Genomic DNA, 6,738 nt, shown 5'->3' on the forward strand with positions numbered 1-6,738 from the left:
GCAACACCTCCAGGGCCGAGAAGAGTAGTGAACATGCCTAGTCTTTCAGAAGTGGGAATGAGTCCCTCCAAATAGCCTGCCTTGTGTTTGTTTGCATGGAGCCATCCCGGTGCTCACTCACTCCCCCTGGTGGCCAAGGAAGGTCATTTTCATGCTGTCTAACCAGGGTTTGGTTGGCAGCCCCTGACTTGGAAGATCTCAGGATCAAATCCTATACCAGAATGGAAGGAAACACCAGGGTTTTTTCCCCCTGTCTTAACTATCATACTTGGGAAAGTGAACTGAATGTGTCTTGTGTCATTAAGAAAAACTGAAGATGGTAGTTGCTATGTTTACTACATGTTTACACCACAGTGTTCTTTTTTAAATCCCCAAAACCCCTGGTCCACATTGCCTGCCCACTAACCTGGCATAATGGGAAGATATGTACAAGGATGGGAAGCTGGGGCTTTGATTCTGGCTCCACTGACTTGTTCTCTGGCTTTGTGCAAGTCCCCTCTGCTAGCTGGGAGGGGGGATTTCAAAACTTCTAAAAACCAAACAGGTTGAACTAGACACTCTCCAAGATCCCTCCCAGCTGTAATATTCAGGAATTTCATTAGAAAAATGTTTGAATTACATTCCAAATAAGAGCCCTGGTACAGTGTGGACACCACTGGTGGAAAGACAGGGAAAAAACAGAGTGAAAATACATACAAAATAGAAACAATAGAGCTGGTCCCAGGTTATGGCAAATCTGGGGAGATCCAGGCCCCTTATTGGGGGCAGGAATTTAAAAGCACTGGGCTTTAAGGAAAATGATGTAGGACCAGCTGATTCTTAAGGGACTAAAATCACCAAGACTGCTTCTGGGAGCGAGGAAATCAGTTGCTTCACTTTATGATCGTGATCATTTATGGGTGATCAACACAGAGGAAAAGGCTGGAGTCTGGAGGGGAGACAGGCCGAGGGGTCAGACAGGCATGGCTTCTAATTCCAGCTCTGCCCCTTACCTTAACCTTTCCGTGTTTGTCTTCTCATCTGTAATAGATGAAAGATAATCTCTATGATATGATATTATGAAGATGAGACAGAATGTATATAAAGTACTTTAGTATAATTAATACTGTTACTTGGTAAGTAGGTTGTACGTCATAGCTACTGTTACAAGCAAATGAAACTACGTGTTTTAAGTGCTTGCTATACTAAAGAATGCAAGGTCAACTCTTTAAAAATGTTATTTTTTTTAATGCTCACAGCAACACTTACAGAGATGAGGAAAATGAACCTCAAAAGGCAAAATTAGTTTATGCATGTATTCATTCTTCCAGTGCATTCATTCAAGAAGCATAGGAACCCCTGCCATGAGCTAGACACTGTGGTAGGTGCTGAGAATTCAGACACAGCCTTTTCCATCAGGGAGTTCACAGTCCAGGGCCGCATGGCTGATAATGATAGAAAGCATTTAGTGAGCACTTACTATGTGCCAGGCACTGTTCTAAGCACATTGTATTACTGAAAGTGTAACTCATTTAATTCCCATAGCTGGGGCAAACTGTTTTACAGATGAGGAAATTAAGGCAGAGGAATGTTAAGTTAAATAAATTGCCTGAGGTCACAACTAGGAAGTGGCAGAGCTGGGGTTTAAATATAGGCAGACAGACTCCAGAATCTTAAGTTCTTAGCCACTACACTACAGCTGCCTCTTCAAAAGTCACATCTCTGACTGAAGAGGCCCTTAGAGCAGGATGTATGTACAGTAACTCAGGATGCCAGCCGCAGCCCCCTTCCCTCTTTCGTATTCTCCTTAGCCTTGACCTTTGGCCTCACCTCTTTGGATTCCTCAAGGTTACAAGACTGCTTTTGACCGAATTTTAAGGCAGGAGAGTTGGTAGGAGCTCCCAGGTTAGCAGGGAGTAGTAGTCGCTCAGACTGGGACAGAGAAGTAGAGATACGCGAGTGGAGGGTGGGTAAATTCAGATGTCTTTGGGGTCAGGTGTGTAGCCTAAACTAGAGAAGTGTGATCTGGGGCATCTGAAAATGTTCCCTCTCTCTTACTGCTACTATCAGGAAAGTAATAGCACAGGGGCAACTGCTGCTTGGCTCCTGAATCAGGGAGACAATAGGGAGTAACAGGGACTGGGGTGGACTGGAAAACGTCTAAAGAGGGAGCCATTGCTTGGCTCTGGTTGATTGCTGGCATGAAGCAGTGGGGACCTACTTTTCCAAGGGGAGTGGGAACTTAGATTTTTCTGAGACATCTACATTTCCTAGTTATGGTCAGCTGCTTCTGTTTTACAGCTGTAACAGTGACAGCATGCCACTGAGGGCCAGGTCAGTGCTTCTGCAGGCTAGATTCAGGATGCAAGCCGTAGTGGGAAACCTTTGAATGAAGTGTTCTCTTTCAGGAGCTATTGGAGAGAAGTCAGCAGGATTTAACCTTGGGGATGAAAGAGGAAGGAGAAGGCTCGGAGAAGAGAAATCCAGGGGCCCAAAGACAAGGCAAAAATAGTCACACAAGGCAGTGATGGTGGTTTGCCACCTTGGGTCTGTCTCGGGTGCCACCCAAGTGGCTCTTGTGTCATAGAAGGGAAGGTGGCCCAGACTGCCACAATGAACCATTTTCTACAGAAGTCACGGGCTCTGTTCCTTGCTCTAGTGCCCAAGGCCCTCTCGTGCAAGAGTAAACAGAATTTGTTGGGTTTTTGTTGTTTTTTTCCTTCTCTTTGAGGCAGAATAATATAAGCAGCCATGACTTGTTTTTATCACTTGGGCCAGGACTCGAAAAAGGGCAAAGACAACCAGCAACTGCAGAGGCCAAATTCAGGGTCAGTTTTCTCTCCTCGAGTTAACATTAACCTGAAGGTAAACGGAGCCACTCCTCCTCGAGGGCTTGGTCAACAGGAGCCGTTGTGGAGGCCAGGGGAGGGGAGCTGGCCGTTTACTTGGCAGGAAGGGAGCAGCCCAAGGTCAAGATTTCATGTACCTTAGTCCTCTTGAACTTTGCCAAGAATGTGCCTGTTCACTGAGCAAAACCGATCCGCGAGGCCCATGTTTCATCCTTTAATTGCGCTGAGCATGGCGCCTTCTGCCCCGGCTCAGGTGTCACCTCCTGAGGACTTGGCTATAAGGGGAAGCCCCTTCAGCAGGAGAGAGGAAGAAGCAGCAGTCCTTGGCCACTTAATAACCCTGCTCTCCCTCTTGGGGTGGTTACGAGCGTTCAGTGTGATGGTGCATGTGACAATTCTTTGGAAAACCTTAAGAATTGTACCCATGTAAGGGCTTATTATTAAATTATTCATGGGTAGCCTCCATATTAGAGCCTTTCCCCTCTCAGTCTTGGTTTGGGAAAGAAGCAGAGAGAGATGGAAGGATGTAGTAATGTTAAAAACATGGCCGGAAGGTATAAAAGTTGTCTAGCTAGCAAGGTTGTGTACCCAGGGCAGGTGTTCCCAAGAGATCTTGTGATGGGGGAGCCTGCTGTAATTGCATATGGCTGGTGGTAGTCCAAACTGTTGGAATCACTCTGGGATATAACATGGTGACATCCATCCATCCATCCATCCATCAGAGGCTACATAATTTTCATATTCATTAACTTCGTAAAAGCTTTTCTATACATGAAAGTGTGCATTTTAGAGCTGTTTATGTAATAGCAAAAACAGAAGCAACTTACATGGCCATCAGTAGGGCAAGGGTTGGTTAAATTCAGCTACGTTCCTTCAGTGGGATGATATTACACAGTCATTAAAAACTAGACTGGGGGAGGGTATAGCTCAAGTGGCAGAGTTCATGCTTAGCATGCACGAGGTCCTGGGTTCAATCCCCAGTACTTCCTCTAATAAATAAATAAGTAAGCCTAATTACCTCCCCCCACCAAAAAAATAAAAATAACCCCCCCATACTAGAGATACATCAACTTTGTCACAACCAATGGGATGGATATAGTATGATCGTAAGTGGGCAAAAAGCAGATACAAAATTGTTTATATATTAGGGTTACAATTATATAAGAATAATCATGCTTAGAAGTTTAGAATAAAAAAGAATATACAAAAGGGCCAAAGTTGCATTGTTAGGGTAGAAAATTTTCTGAGCTTCCTTTAATGCTATATATATATAATAATAATAAATCAGAATAAGTTGTAGTAAAGACATTATTAATATCTTTTTGAAAAGCCAAAGAGTTTATGAAGGAAGAGCAGGGTAAGAAGCAAGAGGACTCTGGGCATCAGAAGAGAGGGATTGAAATAATGAGGAGGTCAGCAGGGTTGGGGAGATGAGGAGAGGAGGGGAGAGGACTAGAAATTTGGCTTTGTGGTCATAGAAGCTTTGGTCGTGAAGAGGATATGAATCAGTTAATTGAGCCTGGGCAGTTCTGGGTCCACAAAGGCAGACTAAGCACATTCCTAAGGATTAGTGAAGCAGGAGCAGCAAGAACTATGTACAAAATTTGATATTTGAAATTTTAAGCAAACATCAAAGAAGTCATCGCTGGGGTTGGGGGATGAGAACTTTGCTGGACTTCCTTAGACATGTTTTATGATTTGGTCTTGCTTTTATTTTGAGTTGGATAGATAGGGAGACACTGTAGACTTTTCTGTGGTTGAGGTCTCTGAAGGTCTGCATCTGGCCCTGGGCTCGAATCTTGTTCCATTAGCTAAGAGTCAGTCCTGCACTCCTGAGTGCCAGCTGTGCCAGGAGATTGCGTGCGAGAGGTTTGGTACAGTGCCCAAATAGTTAACAGACCTCCTAAAGCACCTCATCTGCATCCACCGGGACTAACTCCCTCAGCTGGGGAGGCTTAGGGCTTGGTCCTGAGGCTGTCTCCAGACACTCACTCACTTTAATAATACGATTGTTTACCAGGTGGTGCCACGCGTAGATAGTATCTCAGCTTGCTCCTGAAAACCCCAGGAGGGAAAAACCAAGGCCAGAGTTGGCTGAGTGAGTCCCCAAGGTCATAGTCATGGCAAAAGGTGGAGTTAGTTCCCTGCTAGAGCTTGCACCAACTGTGGAGGTGGGGTGGCATTTTATATACTGCAACCTGTTGTCTGGTCTCTGAGTGCTGGTCCACCACCCACATGAGCAAGGGAGGGGGTCCCCCTGCAGGTGGATCCAAGTAACTGCCGCTCTGTCTGCCCTTTCTCCAGGGGGGGGCCAATATTTCCCCAGAGCCTCCTCCCAGGCAGGGGAGATGCTCCAGTGCCTGCCTTTGGAAGGAGAGGAAGGGACAGACTCAGAAGAGAGGGAGGATAGTTCCACAGAAGATTCGAAAGACATCATCACCCTGGCTTTTGTGAGCGAGAACTCTGGGGCGCAAAAGGGGCTTCAGAATGCCCAGCAGCAAGGCAAGAAGAGGAAAAAAAAGAGGTTAGGATTGGAAGAAGGGGAATAGATATCCGTGTTGGTAAGAGCAGGAGGGGCCTGGAAGGGAGGGGTCTCATCTGCTAAGGAGTGGGTCAAGGAGAAACTGGGTGCGGAATCGCTTTCGGTTCATGTCAAAAGAACCCACTTTTGATAATCTGTTTATAGATTCAAATAATGGTGTGTGTAATCTAAAACCACGCCTTGTCCTAATCATTCTATTTGTGTTCAGATTGCCTTTTTTCCGCTTTCTTTTATTTAGTTAATGGAAGTGCTGGGGATTGAACCCAGGACCTTATGCCTGCAAAGCACGTACTCAACCACTGAGTTGTGCCCTCCCCTCCAGAGTACCTTTTAAGAAATTGTGTGGGGAGAGATGATTTCCTTGTTTTAAGAAAGTCCTTATCGTCCTGGGAATTTAAGTCACTTTTAAAATGTAACAGAACCACACTGACTTCTTAGGCTCTGACTGCAGCTTTGGTATTCCAGTTCCCATTTAACATTTTGCCATACCTGTTCCATTCTGGGGGAAAATGAATTGCTCCTCAGACTGACTGATGTCTGAAAATTCATCTGCTTTCTAACTCACAGCTTCCCTTACTGGGTGGGGCAAGAGGTGGGTGACAATTAAGTATTTTGACCAAAAAGATTTTCACTTCTGGTTCCTGATGGGTCACTGGAATAAATGTTTTGAGGAGGTGATAGTGTTAACGTGAAGCTCCAAGCAAAATCAGCTGCAATCACATTACAGAATTTCTAGCTCACGGGCAGAGTAGTAGTACTCTGAACCCACGTTTTCTGCCGCTCTGCAACCCTTGGGACGTGTGTCCTCAGTAACGGGGATGATCACACCGGGCTTAGTGTGGCCGCTTAGGTTTCATGCAGCGCCCCGCGGGACAGGATGTTTCTGCATACAGTCCCTTGTCCTGGCAAGTGTGTCTGCCTCTGTCTTGGTGCTTTCCCTTTCCTTTTTTCCAGATGATTGGTGATCAATCTAACCAGCTGCCGATATGAGAGCGGTGAGCATCTGCATCCACAGGATCCACCAGGGGGACCCACCGGATTCCCCGAAAGGGTTGGGAAGGATGACTAACGCATTCTTGAAGATGGAAAGGGTTGTCTCCAAATCCTGTTCTTTGCTACTCGCAGCTCAGTTAACTATTTGAGGAAGTTGGGAATCTCATTCCAAGAAAAAAAATGGGTTTTGACCATGGCGGTGTGTACTTCTGCTATCTATAGTTCTTGTCTATGGTTGCTTGGGGATCTGATTGCAGAGAAGGCACCTGTGGCTGCAGTCAATGGTTCTTTTTTAGAGCACAAGTTACAGACTGGCAGTCTGTGGGCTGACAATGACCTGCAGAACTACTCTGACTGCAGAGCAGAGCGCTGTTA

Source organism: Camelus dromedarius, chromosome 16, assembly GCF_036321535.1.
Source record: "Camelus dromedarius isolate mCamDro1 chromosome 16, mCamDro1.pat, whole genome shotgun sequence".
Classification (NCBI taxonomy): Eukaryota; Metazoa; Chordata; class Mammalia; order Artiodactyla; family Camelidae; genus Camelus; species Camelus dromedarius.